Source organism: Triturus cristatus, chromosome 6 (genome assembly GCF_964204655.1).
Source record: "Triturus cristatus chromosome 6, aTriCri1.1, whole genome shotgun sequence".
In the NCBI taxonomy this organism is placed as follows: Eukaryota; Metazoa; Chordata; class Amphibia; order Caudata; family Salamandridae; genus Triturus; species Triturus cristatus.
In genome coordinates, this window is record NC_140589.1 from 1,283,037,636 (window position 1) to 1,283,053,542 (window position 15,907).

Consider the following 15,907-nt stretch of genomic DNA (forward strand, 5'->3'; position numbering starts at 1 on the left):
GGAAAAAATTTAATGCATATGTAGTATTTTGTATTAAAGTTTTCTATACCGTAGCTATTCAGTCTTGTGCAATCTTCACCTGCTCTGCCTTTTCTAGTATTTTTTCGAACACTTTCATTCTCCTCACGCATTCAAAACATTAAAACAATTTTTTTTGTGTAGCTCTGGAAGTATTAGGTGTGAAATAGTGCTAGTAAAGATTTGTAGATTAGGAATTACACGTCTGCAAATAAACATAAGTCTAGTATAACTGAAGTGTAGGTAATCTTCATCAAAATAAGTATTAATTCTATTGCATATAATGTGCTAGGTTTTCTAAAGAACGTTATATTCCCCGATCATTTAACCTGCACTAAATAACTAGTTAAACTCCTTTCCTCTTTCGTTCGAGATACTGCTACATTTTTTCAGGAAAATGAATTAAATAATTTGTATGATTGGCATACAAGTTGTCCCCTCTTTTCCTTTTGTACTCCCAGCTTTGGAGACCATCTGTACCTTGTAGGCAGGACTGGCTACTAAACTGTTGACTTAAATCCTTTTGCACCTCTTTTCCTCCTGTTGTACATTGTCCTCCGTTCTCCTAACATAGGATGCCCTGTTGTAGAAACCCAGCAATCGAATGTTAGATGGTGTTCAGGGATGATATGCCAATAAAAGTAATTCAAGAGCTCCATGACCGGTTTTCTCCACAAGGTATCCACACCTAACTTTCATCCTTTTCCCCCCAAAGTTCGGGGGGGGGGGCGGCATGAGGTACTCTGCATTTGTGGATTCCTCTGAAGGGGAGTGCATGGCCTTGAGTGGCTTCATAAATCTCGAGTAAAGCAACAGAGTGTAAATCGCTGTTACCTTACTCTAGGCTGGGGAGGCGTTCAGTGGGCATTGCATGGGTGTTCCGTCAACTCCTATTGTTTCTAATGCATTCCCATACTTACCAGAAGTGGTAAACCTGGAAATGTGCCAAAGATATTCCTTCCTAGGAGTGGCATAACAAGCAGAAATATATTTTTCTGGTAGTTACTTCCTCATTCTGTGTGCTGCACACACACAGGAATATGCCACTTGGAATTGTTTGTGTTCTGGAAGGTACCCCTTCCTGCACAAAAAAAATCCTGCATGCAACACAGGCACTTCGCACCATGCTGCAAAGGTGCCTGCGTTGGCGCTAGGCAGCCAAATGGCTCCAGTGCAGGGGAAAATGCAGGAAAGAATGAGGCATTCACTCCCTTTCCCTGTCACAGTGCAACACAGAAAGATGACTTGCTGCACTGCGTGACAATGTCATAAATATGCCCCATAATGTTGATATTAAGAAATATTGAAAATCAGTAGTAAAACACTGCCATTTGTGACAGTGTCTTAATCTGTAACTTTGTCATGGTGGCCAATTTACAAAAGCAATATACCATTATGTCCGCTGGATCCTTCTGGTTGCTAGGGTATATAGTTTGTAAGTTCTCCAAGAAACCAAGGTACCCAAAGCCAACAACTGAGTTGCATGGTACAATAGTTTTTCATTGAGTATAGACCAATTAATATGGTGTAACATGTAGAGAAAAATGGGTGTCCAGGAAACTCATGCATTTCTGAAATGGCCATATGATATGGGGTGTAGGAGCAATAGTTATTTGTACATCTGAATTTGTAGGTGCGTGTACCAGCTTATGATTTAGAGGGTATTTTTCAAAACGTCTCATTTCCTACACACTGGCGTTCATGAGGAAGGCACGAATGCCACAAAATCCGATCAGTAATACATTTCTTTACTATTTTATGGCCCCACATGTCTTCCAATAAAAATGGTAACTCATGTATAGTTAGGACTAGTGCCTGAGACAGGAAATGGGCCAAAACACCACATGGATGCATCCTATTTTTCCACTTAAAATGAACCATTTTTTAAATATGGGTAGCTGTGGATTGTGGACCCTAGCTCAGTCACACGTAGGGAAACCTTGCAAGCCTGCACATTTTTTAAAATGAGACAACTAGGTGAGTCCAGGGTTGTGACTGTTGTAGTTCTCATTAGGTAATATTGCCCAAAAGCCCTTGCAAACATATTTCAGTACAAAAACACTTTTTACATTCATGTGCCCCAAAGTTCTGCAATCTGCAGGGAGCCTCAAATTTTCGACCACCCGAATTTCCACTTGTCCTCCGATAAGAATGGTACCCCACTTTTGTGGGTGGGCCTAAAGACCACGTCACAAAAGGCCCTAAAGTGCTACATTGATAAGAAATTGTTAGCTGTGGTATTTGGGGCCATGCTGTTGCGCCACCCACCCAAGTCAACGAACCACAGATATTTTTTTAAACTAGTCAACTTGGGGTTTCCAGGGTTGTGTGCCTTGCGTGGATCCCATGAGGATTTCTGACCCACAATGCTATGTAAACCTCAGACATTGCCTGAAATCACATGTTTTCCTTACATTTTTGTGATGCAAGCTTTTGGAATTCACAGGAATCCACAAAATTCCTACCACCGAGTGTTACCCCACATATGCTGTACCACTTGTATGACTGGGCCTAATACCTGACAGGAATGAATCAAACCAAGATCAATAGGAGTCCCGAGTGCTGATCGTCCTTACAGTAAGGGATCAAAATAGACTGGCTGCTCGGGACGCTCTTCTGGAGCAGCCCGAACTTATAATTAAATAAAGGAATCCCTCTGGTGCAGAGCACCAGAGGGGTCTTTATTACCTCCCTAGTGTCAACTAATGGCTGATGTGCACTGGGGAGGTAGTGAGGGTGTCTGTCATTGGCTTACACCCACACTCCGGGGGGTTAAACCGTTTTAAAACAGATAGCAGCATGGGTTAATCAGGTTGTAAACAAACCTCTTATAAAGAAACGCTGATCAGAGTAGCTTGCTCATTACTTTGGGGGGGGGGGGGGGGGGCTAATCGAACCATGCTGATATTTACAACTATAAAATCGCACTGTTTAGTGGCCAGTTTGTGAAGATTATTTCGGAGGGAGGCTTGGGAAAAGAATACAAATGAGATTATGCAGTATGTTTCATAGTCACATGCTTGAATCATTTCCCATTGTCGGAGGGGGAATAAAATAGTACCATAGTAAAGCAGTATGCATTCGCTTAGCATAGGCTAAAACATGGGTACTCTCAAACTTTGTCGGGGGCCAAAATTACAGTGTGGTATGTGGCCGAGGGCTGCACCGGTAGGGGTGGGGTCAGTGGGGGGTGGGGCTAGAGTAAAAAATCAAATCCGTTCCAAAACATTAGACAATGTGACAATGATGTATTTAAAAAGCAGATGTAACTACAAAGAGTACATTTTGATAATACATTTGTATTCGCAGACAAAAGCAATCTTAAGAGGCATTGCATAGCTTCATACACACTTTGACCCCAATTCTATCAGTCTCTCTCTCTCTGTCTCTCTCTCTGTCAATCTCTCTCTGTCAGTTTCTCTCTCTCTGCCTGTCTCTCTCTCTCTCTCTCTCTCTGCGGTTCGAGTCTGTTTCGCCAAACAGCATCCTGTCTTGGCTGATCACTTCATCTGTCTGGGTAATAAATTGTTATATATATGCTGCAAGAATAAAAGGCAAAACTTTGTGAAAGTTGTTCCACCACAGCGGAAGTTAATGGTATTTCGGTGGTAGGAAACTAAGAAGCGAATGAGGAACAAGCATTGGTAAATATGCTACATCCATTAGAAATGGAGGAGAGGTAAGTGGCATACACAGGAACCAAAGAGAAGGCAGGATGCAAGTTCTTTTAAGTTTATATTAAAAACAGTAGATTTCTCTAGTAGAGCACAAGCGCTGTGCAGGAAAAACCTAAAAAGGACCAAACCTTGAACTATGACCAATCCGGTTGTAGCACCCTGTAGAACCTTCCCAACAGTGTCTCCGTCTGCTCAATTTCTCATTTAAAAGCTATTTTAAAACTGCTACTAGAGTCTGACAGAAAAGGCCTCTTCCATCACTGTAAGATCTGTGGGAAGAAGAGTGCATGTGGATGACCCACATATGGACCGCATTTACTGCCTTCATCCTAAAGTTGAGATAAGAGTGCAAGATCTGTCGCACTTTCACCCCAAAAACGTTGAGGAACAGGGAAGGTAGGCTATTACTGTGGCTTCTAAAGACGAAAGCGCAAAAGTCATTTTCTGAAGAAGATAGTGACACCTCTTCTAGGTCTCACAAAAGGACTAGACCCCATGATGGAGCGCTAGAGTCCAGAAAATCTGTGAAGACTCGTCACCAGCTTCACCGCTCCAAAATGAAAGGAGCAAAAACAATTCTCCTCAGTCATCCTGACCTGGCTCTTCAAAGCCAAAGAATAGAGATCGCCCTTATGCCTCATCTCCAGAGCTGTCCCCGAAGCTGAAATACTAAACAAAATCCTTCATGACAGAGCCTTCACTGTCAACACCGAGATTGTAGACAACCACCAATACCAGCTTCTAGCCGTCGAGACCCTCTACTGCAAAAACAGTGTCAGCTGCCATGAGTGCTCCTATCTCGTTGACAAAGTTACAGGCATTGAAGTCCCCGCCGACGCCTCAGTCGACGACAAGCTCATCTATTGGACGGTGAGTCCGGCAGCCTAATTGGTCCAGATCATAGTCCAACAGAACTGCACACCTTCCTTCTTCTTTGGTACAGGAAAACCAAGCAACGTTAACAGATTATCGGAGGTGTTTCCCGCAACCCCTCTGATCAACAGCCTGGTGCACCAGCAAAACCTACCCCTCCTTACTCCAGGACCTCTCTGCTAGCTACGCCTTTAACGACGCCCGCTTCGTATATCACAGCGTCACCAAGGGATAATCCATCTGATGATGAAAGGGAAGAGGGTGAGATCCCTGACACACAGCTGCCTTTGAATGAATGAGATGGCTGCCATACCAGCACCGTCCCCGCACCACCCTTCTGATTCGCTTCCAGAGGATATAGGTTTCCACAATTTGATGGACAGAGCGGCAACCAGATTTCGTCTTCCCATGTCAGTGAAGCAGTCCGACTGCTTCCTCTATGATTTTAAAGAGCAAGCAAGAACCCTGTGTGTGTGCGCGTGCGCTATACTGATCGTAGACTACATCTGGCAGGAAGGAGTAATGGTAATGAACCCTGACACAATAGCACCTGTCCTTCCTCTCATTGACAAAAGTATAGGGCCTCAGAGGATTTTCCGGCATGTTTGACAGGACATCCCATACCTGACTCAGTCCTATTTCAAGCGGCACAACAGAGGTCTAAGAACCCATCTACTTACATTTCACCGCCACCTGATAAGGATGGATGATGTTTAGACAATATCGACAAGAGATTTTCCGCCATGTCTGCGATTACAGTGAATACAGTCAATAACTTGGCAAGTCTCTGCCGTTATGACCACCAAATGTGGTTGAATGTTGGATCCATCATCAACCTAATCCTGGAGGATAGACAGTCGGAAGCCAGGGAGATTTTATTAGAGGGCGAACGCACATAATCTGAAATAGATTGTGCCATGGACATCCAATCCACAGGCTTCTGTCGACTTGCTGGCGCAGTGGTAAGGCACCATGGTTGACCAGGGTGACCTCTTTCAGATCTGAGGTCCATTCAAAAGTTCTGGACATGGCATATGACAGCGACACGTTATTTGGCAAACACATTGTCGATGCCTTGCTTGCCATTAAGCGGACAAAGATACCACCAAATCCCTAGACACCCTCCAATATCACAAGGTGCTTTTTCGAGGAGCATGAGGGTGTGGTTTCTCTTCAGGGGTGGATTCAAACGCTCCCAACTATCAGTTCTTCCAGCCCCAGTACAAACACGGGTATCTGCAACAGTCATACCGTCCATATTCTGTAGCGGGCTCATCTGAACAAGGGCCTCGCAGAAGACCACCTTCTCAGAGATGTGACACAGGCCGCAAACAGCGACTTTCTCCAGGGACCAGCTACACTAAATCCCATCCCATAGGCGCAAAGATATCCAATTACCTCCATCAAAGGCAACCCATCACTTCAGACAGATGGATATCGGACCATGTCAACTTTGGCCTTGCCCTGGTGTTTAGGAGTTTACGAAGAAACCTCCACCAAGGGGCTGCCCCCCCCCCCCCCCCCCCCTCATCTTCACTTACTGCAGAAGGAAGCTTTCTTAATGCTTGCCAAAGGAGTATTCGAGAAAGTCCTGGGTGTTCAAAAAGGGGAAAGCTACTTCAGTTTTTTCTGTATTCACAAAAGAAATGAGTGGAGACTTATCCTAGATCTCAGGAAGCTCAACAAATACTTCCGCAAGCAATCCTTCCTTCATGATAAAAACCCTTTCTGATATTCTTAATCGCCTCAATAGCGGGTATTTCATGGCATCTCTAGACCTGGAAGATGCTTACTTCCATATCCACATCCATCCATAACACCGCAACAATATCTTCGATTCACAGTAGTTGGTACCATTGCCAATTTAAGGTCCTTCCTTTCGACCTCCAGTCCGCCCCTTATATCTTCACCTAGTGCATAGCGTCTGTAGCACCTGCACTCAGGAAGCAAGGTCATCCAGTATTCGCTTACCCAGACGACTGGCTGCTAAAAGCTTCAACCCCAGGACAAGCTGCCTTGCTTTTTCTCAAACTCAGCCGTACTATAAATTTGCAAAAGTCCTCCACTAGTCCTAGTCAAACTATTACATTTATTGGAGCCGATCTAGACACAATTCGGAACATAGCCTCCCTCTCCCAGGACAGAAGTCTACCACCTTGGCTCCAAAAAATCGCAAGGAAACAGTATGTTTTTGTGAGACTGTTAAACTCGCTCCCGGGCATGATCTAGTCTGCAATGTGCTTGGTCCCGTTGGCACACTTCAACATGAGGCCGTTACAGGAGGAACCACCTCCAATGGATACAGTTGGAAGGGTCCTTTGAGGACCTGCTCTCCATCACTCCACGGATGATACCCACGCTGGTGATCTCACAAACCACAGCTCTCTCAAGGTCTCTCGTTCCTACCACTGATGCTGGATTTCATCATCGCCACAGATGCTTAATGGGGGGGGGGGGGGGCGGGCGCTTAGTTGAACTTCAGATCCAAGGAAAGTGGTCCTCAAGTCAAGTCTCCACATCAAGAGCTTGGAGCTAAATGCCATTTTCCTCACCCTGCTGGCTTTCCTCCCAAAGATTACAAATTCCTCTGTGCTGGTCAGGGTCTACAATACGTCCAGCATGTAGGCCGGAACTCTATCTCTGACGCTATTTCAAGAAGCTCAAGAGCTGTGGGGTTGGCTCACAGCCCACTGAATCTCTTTTAAGCAGAGCACTACAATACTTTAGCAGACGCTGTCAGCAGAACCAAGGACCGTTTCCACGAGTGGGAACTGGTCCAGCAGCAAATGACCTAGATATTACCATTGGCGGTGGGAACCTGTGCTAGATCTCTTTGCAGCGGACAGTAATGCCAAATGCCAATCCTTTGCCAGTCAATTCCCTCTCCCAGGGTTGTGGGGAATGCTCTTATGATGCGCTGGTCCCAGATCGATGCTGCTGTCTCTTATTGATAGCCCCCCAAGTGGTCCAGGCAACACTGTTTGGTTTTTTTGGAGCTTCTCCTCCTTTCTGAGACCAAGCCCATTCGTCTTCCTCCAGCGCCATCTCTCCTGACACTGAACCAGGGTCAGATATGCCACCTGGAGCCAGCCTCTCTCCACTTGCATGCATGGCTCCTGCGTTCTATGATTTTTTTTTAACTTGGGTAGCACTTAGAGATATCCACTTAAAGTCTGGAGCAGAAGGCACGGCCAAAACCTACAGACTAAAGTGAGAAATATTCTGTCACTGGTTTCAACAACACAACTTGCACACTTTTCTGGAACAGATCATACCTTGTCTTCTTTCTCTGGCCAAGTTGGGACTAGTCTGTTCATCAAAGTTCACCTTGCTGCAGTTTTAAAGTACAGGTGCTCGGCACAGGATCTATCTCTGTTATACAAGACTCCTAAAACAATTCATGAAAGTACTCTTCAGAGCTTTTCCACTGGTGCAAGCTCCTTCTCCTGAATTGAATCTCAACATGGTCCTCTCGCAACTAATGAAGCAGCCTTTTGAACCCATTCTAAGGCTGAGTGGAAGGTTGCCCTTCTCCTCGCTTTCACATCTACCAGAATGGTTGGTGAGATTCAGGCCTTCACCCATCTGGAATATTTTCTTTATTCCTCAGATGGTTTCGTACTTCTCAGGACAAATCTGAAGTTCATCCCAAAGGTCCTCTCTCAATTCCACCTCAATGAGACTGTCTTCCTTCAAACATTTTCCCCGACTATGCCACACTGGCTGAGCAGGCTCTTTATGCTTTGGACATCAGTGTCCCAGATTTTACCTTCACAGAACTGACCTCATTCGCAAGACTGATCAGTTGCTTGTAGCTTATGGCCAAGGTCGTTAAGACGCAACAATGACAAAGCCTACAATCGCAAGAGGGATCTCAACAACAATTTAGTTCTGCCATTTCAAAGCGTGCAAACCCATAATGAGAAGAGTTAAAGCTTATCCGACAAGAGCAATGTCCACTTCCACTGATCTGTTTGCAGACATCATGCTGAACAAAATATGCTGTGATGTGAAAGTGCACCCACATTACTGCCTGCAATCTGCGCAGAGAAGCGATGCAGCCGTATGCCAGATGGTGTTATACCATTTATTCAATAAGGTGAACCTCTTTAAATAGAGTTTATATATGATCAATTCAAATGTTCCAAGTTATGGGTACAGTGCTTCTTGGTTCTATTTGTATTCTTTTTCTGAACTTTGGACTAACGCTTATTTTTTACACATCTGTCTGGATATGTAAAGAAGTTTATATGATATGTTCAAAAGGTCATATTTCCCTTTACAAAGTGTCATGTTTTTACCCGCTATCCTGTAAGGGTATTTCCATTATCTACAGTGCTGCTAGATACTGTGATTCAAGCATGTCAATCTATGAAAGAACCAATACTGAATAGGAAAATAAGTTGTCTGTAAATGCAGTTATCCAGTTTTGATATCTTTCTTAGATTCACATGTGACCCATCCACTCCCCTGAGAGGCTCCTCTTACCATTAGGGATGTTATTCGTACTTGTGCTTGAAAATCTAAGTAAGTCTGCCTTTCTTGGGATGGTCTTGAGGGTGCTACGACCTGATTGGTCACAGTTAAAGGTTTGGTACTTTTTAAAAAAGAATAGCTTAGCTATGGAATTTCATGGCCTGTGCAATTTTAGCCTATGCTAACGTAATGCATACTGCTTTACTATATTACCGTGGGACTATAACTTCAATTAGCAATGATTCAAGCATGTGACTCTATGAAAGATAGATATACTGCATGTACAGGCAAGTAACTTATTTTCTTCTTTTGGATGTGGAAGTCTAAAACGTCCTTTGGATTAATACACAGGGCTGACTTATCTAGGTGAAAGGGCATTCAAATTGGTTTGCTTTCAGGCAAGTTTTAAACCACAGAAAGTAATAGTTAAAAAGCAAGGCCTTTTCAGCATGACTAAACAGGAATGTGTACCACTGTATCCTTGCTATTTTAATGAGTTGGGCAAATCTGGAGCGTTTCTTTAAGACCATTAGGGGTTAACTACAAGTATGGCATAGCCAATAGGTCACGACTTTGGGACCTTATAAGTGTTTAGCCACGCAGCACATTTTCCTGAGTGCTGGGCCGCCAGAGATTGAACTGCTATGTAAGTTCACACATTTTTTTGCAACTGCTCCCCTAGCTATAGGTTCCCAGCATGACCAAAAGACGGCTGGTAACAAAAAAAAAATGTGTAAAAATGTAATTAGATGCACATCACCACAAAATTCACAGTACGTATAGGAGTGTACTAGCCGATTGTGAATTAGTCCTATGGCCGACAAGTCCCATCATGCTTGGGGTTATAAAAAACAAGGAATGGTTGAAGGGGGTCACATGGCAAATGAGCTGCAGGCTTTTATATAGAAAAAGTGACGGTTTTCAGACTTTACTTGACTTTTGAAAAATCAATAACTAAAAGTACAGAGTGGGTCAGAAGCTAATATTTTTGAAGGGCCAGCTTGAGCACCGGGCTGCAAGAACGAATCACTCCTGACATGAAACATATTGAACAGTTTCACTGACCGCACCACTGACTTTAATCGTGCATCACCCATCTGTGCAAAAATTTCATTCACTCTTGGTCATTCAAATTAACTTGTTGATTTCAGTGGTCAGGTACTGGTTATGTGGAATAAAATTGCATCATTTTTGCAGCTACAAGAGCTACAAGGAGAAAGTTGCATGGGAAAATGGACAATGATAATTAAAAGTATTGTGAGGGTTAAAGGTTATACACGTGGGTCGAATAGTCAAAGTGGCGTTTATAGGTAGGTGGCTTGAGCGTTAAAAATGCAACACGAATGGAAGCGCACACTGTAGCTTCAGTAAGCAGTTCGAAATCAGATGGAGGCAGCAAAGAATAGTTGAACTGACAGGGAGGAGCAGTTGGGTGGGGGGGGGGGGGGATATGCTTCCAGATAATAAAGAAAATGTAGATGGACTGGGTGGATGTGTACAGGCAGTGATCAATATTGGTTAACTGGATTTGTAAGCGGATGGCACAGTGGATGGCCTGGATAGTGTATGCGGAATGGGTTCACAGCGAGTGCGCCTATGAATGGGTTAAACTGTCACCGGGACAGCAGAAACAACTGCTCCAGTATCCACTGAGCCTGCTTGGACGTCCAGTGCTCCATTCCTCTCTGCCTGTAAGCAGCCCTCCAGCATGAGCCTGAAGTCTGCTACAAAGTCACCCAGGTCCTGATAGAACCCTGGCCCTCCTCCATAGCCAGCAGTCCTGGCACCTCCCTGGTTTCGTCCTGTAGGGCTTCCTATTTTATCTGATGTCCTCCTTGGGCATCACCGGAGGGGGTGAGGTAAGAATAATGCAAATCTTTGCCTCCTGAATAAAAAGCTAATAATGTGCGTTTATTTTGAAACGTAAGGTGTCTTGGGAAAAGTAAAAAAAAAATTAAAAAAAGTTTTTGACATTTAATATCATAAGTACATTTTTTTTTTGTGTGCCTCTTTAGCCTTAGCACTCAGTGATGTAGAGGCCCCACATCTCCAACATGGCCGCTATGTTTAATTTGTTCATCACAGTATTGCCACGGTGTGCTTCTTGACAGCCGAAGCTCAAAAAGCACAAACGCCACATTCCAAAAACACGAGGCGAGTAGAAAAAAAAAAATAGTGCCCCGAAACTAGCATAAATCATCAGGAGGGAACAAGTACATGTAATAGGGCCAGTCTCCATGGGAGGGAACCTAGCACCAAAAGGATGAAAAAATTCAACAGTCACCAGTAAAAAGCAAGAATTTACAAAAGTCACTACAAGGAACAAATCGAAAGCAATGGGTGAGCACAAAGCCCATAGAGAAGACACAACATGTCTCGAGAGACAGCGCATTTGCTGCCTAAGCGAGACTTTAAATGTGCACTGTGTATCCAGCATTAAGCTATCACCCTTTTATACCTATTTAACTGATCATTTTGATCTATGGAAATAAAGGTTATTGTAACAGACAATGCAGAGTGGGATCTGGGAGGTCCAGACCGCACACAACATTCATTGTCTCTAAAACTAGAATTCTCCTTTGTGGGTTTTCTAATTTCCAGGATGTGGTGTGGCCAACAAACTAACTTCTAGCAAAGCAGCAAATGGACTATATTGCTTTCGTTACTTATGGTAAGTAACTTTGCTTTTTTGCCATGATGATATGCTTCGTTCCTCTTGCGTGTGCTTCTTTACTTTCTATGTAGTCATAAAGTCAACATAAAAGTTGAATTTGGATTCATTATTCTTAAGCGCAATCTATCATACTACTGTTTTCAGATGCTTAGAAAGAAGGTGCCGTAATGGGTAGATGTTTGTTGTTGGACACAGAAGTGGTTTTGTACAATTGTGAAAAACGAGCAATAGACATTTGTACAAGTACAAAACCGTCAATCTAGCACATTCCGTTTAGCCAGCCAAAGATCTTTTTAATCCTTTGAACAAGATCAGAACTCTTACTCGCTTCTGATTTTACCCATCACAAAGCTGATTAGGTTTATTTATGGAACTAGCACGAAGTATTCTCAAGCAACATGTAATACATTGTAGGTTAAGAAATACTTTGTATGTGGCATTTGTGTAGCACAATTATATACAAAAGGCAGCGGAGCGCTGTCCAGTGCCAAGGATACAGTGAAGAAGTGATTGAAGAGGTGGCTGTGTTCTATGAGCAGACGTGAACTATTACTACATTTGGGATGTAGTGTTTTCAAAGATTGTCAACTTTAGCTCTTTCTCAAATTGGATCATGGTTAGGGCGGCCTCAATGGAAACTGAGATGTACCCGATCCATGGTGCATGTGGATTTTTGGGTTTTTTTGTTACAATTTTTTGCCTGCAGTCTGATGGTGTCCTGGGTCTGCGTTTTGTGGAGAGTCCTCGAAGAATTTGAGTTTGTCTAGCCCTAAATTAGCCCTTTGTGTTCTGTTGTTGACTTTTGGTATTGTAAGTGCTATAAAAGCCCACTGGAAATGGAACTGAAAGTTCTTTTCTGATTCCAAAATGTCATTTTTTAGGTCTCGCCTGACCCAGCCCATGATCTGGTCTGGCGAGACTTATTTAGAGGGCTCCAAAAAGTGCTACCAGGCCAGCCTAGAGCCACAGTGCATGTGCGCGGGCGCCGCTTTTACCACGATTACGTTCACTTTTGCGGCCACATGCCTGCTTTGATGCTTGATCGCAATCACTTTCACGGCCGCTGGCATAGCCAATAGGTCTCGCTTTTGGGACCTTATAAGTATTTAGTTATGCAACTGTTGCATGGCTTAACACTTATAAGGTCCCAAAGGCGAGACCTATTGGCTATGCCAATGCTTGTTTTAATTGTAGCTTGTTTCATTTGTATTTAGTAGCTTTTATTGTGTGGGTTCATAGTTGCGTAATACTTTGCTGTGACAAATCTTATTCTGTTCTATTTGGTAATGGGATGTTTAGTTTAACCAAGGAATCTCATATGATCTATGTAGGAAAGAGTGGCCTGTTTGTGAGAGGTTAAGCAACTAATTGAGAAAGTAGAAAATTCCTCACCGAATGCCAATTCACAAATCTTAACTTTTATTCCATTCAAGGAAGAAACATGAAGGCTACTTATGTAACTGTAATTTACTTTATGATTGAACTGTTTCTACCCAGCATAAGACCAGAGAACGAAATAGGATTATAACTAAATACTAAATACAAACTAAACTGGTCTTGGTCCCTCACATCTTGGTCTTAGATTACATTTGCATTTCGTGAAGAACGAGGCAGTCTCCCATAAGCGTCCTTCAGTCATGGTGGAGGAGGAATAGTTGTAGAGCTATTTTAAGAAAACTGTACAATTCAGACCTTTCTAATTATATTGGGTGATTAATTTCAAATGGATGCATTTCCAAATTTCACTCTTGGTTTCTTTTATTTCTTTTTTATTACAACTTCCTTTTATTTGTTTTATTAGATTGACCAAACAACCCCTTTCAAATAGTACAGAAGTGTCTCCCCATACTTACATATGAAAAAGTGTGTTTGAAGACTTGATCCAGGTGCACATTTCAGTCGTTCTGGATAGCTTTCTTGTTACCAAGTAAAGAAATGCACCCTTAGGGCAGCAGAAGATTTGTGTAAAGTGCAGTGGCTAATTTGCTACATTCAATCCTAACATATTTGAGGATAGTGCGACAATCCCCTAAAGGAAAAACAGGAGGTTTATTAGCTGTTAAATATTTTGGGGAAAGTTAATCGCCCAGATATTTTGGTAGAAAAGAGTTGCTGTATAATTTTGCATTGTTGGCAAGCGCACAGTGCAAGCCCAAAAACTAGAAGTACTTTTCACTGTAAATCCATTTCACGTGCCCTGTGCATTTGAGTACCAAAAAGCATTTTATCCATAGTTAACCCACTATTGATGGAGACATCGTTTCCAGGCTCTCTTACACAAATGCTTGCGTTATCTAGATTTGCAGTGTAGTCCATTTACCTGAAGTCCATCAAGCTTTTACTGAAACTAATGATTTCACATTGCATCTAATTTCTTTGCATCTTGGAACGTTCTACTTGGGTAGTATGTAAAAGATGATTAGTTTCTTGTAGTACTTTAGTGGTGCTCTAACAGTGGGTATATTGCCATTACCTTTTCTTTTCAGCAAGTTTCGATGGGAAAGTACGTTATTGTGCATTAAAATGCATGAAAGAAATGGGAACAACTTAAGCCATTTTTTTCTCCTAAATCTCATGCGAGTATCCTCAACATACCACAGATATTTGACAGTTGATAAAGAACAGGGAATTATGCGTTTTAATTGCTTTGCACCGAGTTGTGGTAAAGGTGTTGGCTTTTAAGTTTCATTTAGACACAAAGACGAGGAAGAGGAGGGTAGGCAGACATCATGACTGAGTCTGTGGAGGTTCCAGCCTATATTCTATTTCTCATTTTGGTCACAAGATCAAAAACATGCAGTGTCCTTTTAAGACGAGGGATATCTTGATTGTTAGTGATTTTGGTAACTGTTTTGATTATTCACATTTTAAAAAATATGGACTTTAAGCGGTTGAATGCAATTGTAACTGCTCAGTTAACGGATTCCAGTTGTTTAGTTATGAGAATCCTAATTTTAAAAAGTTATAAGCTATGGCTTGTATACCTTTTTTGCCATATTACACAAGCTTGTCATTAGAGTTTAAAAAAGTGTCCTTAGGGGATGTAATAGCAGATAAAATCCTTTGATTTAGTCCCCGTTTTATTTTTCACACATACACTCCCTTGTTCTTTCATTGTTGTCCTTCAGTAGCTGAGTTCTGCATCTGAAAAAAGTTGTCTAACACTGTTGCTTTATAATGTTTCTTCTGGCAGTATCTATATGCCAATAATTGACTAATATTAATATAAATTGTGCTTTTTCTATGCTGTTAGAGTAAAAATGTAACATTTTGTATTTTTGTGACTACTGTTCTGTAATGTAGAAATGTATTACCAATCTAACACAGTAATACAATACTTCAATAAAAAGGGCAAACCCTGTATCTATCCACCTTAATATGTTAGAAACATTCCTTTGTCACCACAGCGGTAACTGTTTTGATATTCTGTGAAGAAGCCCCACAACCATTTACTTCAATCTGCTGGTTAACTGTATTAGGAGAATGCTGCTACCAAATGAACTGTATGACTTACTACACTTCGTACACATTGATTGATGTTCAATCACACTGGTTCATCTAAAGTAAAGGATTCGCACCGTTTCCTCACTACTTGTAATGGCTCTTTGGAACTGCACGAGGAGCTGAAGGCTTATCAGTGTTACTTTGCCTCTGGAATCATGCTGCTAGATGGAGAAGCAACATGCCCATGGATATGTTCTTTGTGTTTTATAGAAATTTGTGTGAAATGTTCAACAAATTGTTTATGTAAATTATTTATATTAAAGTGAATTGAAAAACGTGTGCACCGAATGTTTGGCTGTAATTTGCAATACATTTATGGATGAGAACTTTTTTAGTACTTTAAAACAATATCACATTTTTATTTACTTGTATATTTTGTTTCATTTCTATACTTATATTTACTCCTTTTAACAATTGTACACAGTGAAAATTAATTTAACTTTGTTACTGAAGAGAGCAGATGTATTGGAATTCAAATGTGCAACACCTTTTGGTAAGTATTCTAGCACTAACACTTACTGTTGAGATTTGTGGCCCTTTGCAATTATTTTAATCTATGCCAATTAAGACAGTTTTGTAATACAACTTTGTGGCCTGTTGAGACCTGTAATGGTTACTGAAGGCCCTGGACCTGCTGTGGGTGAGTGCCTTTAAGAAGAACAAGTACTAAAATGCTATTGGAACA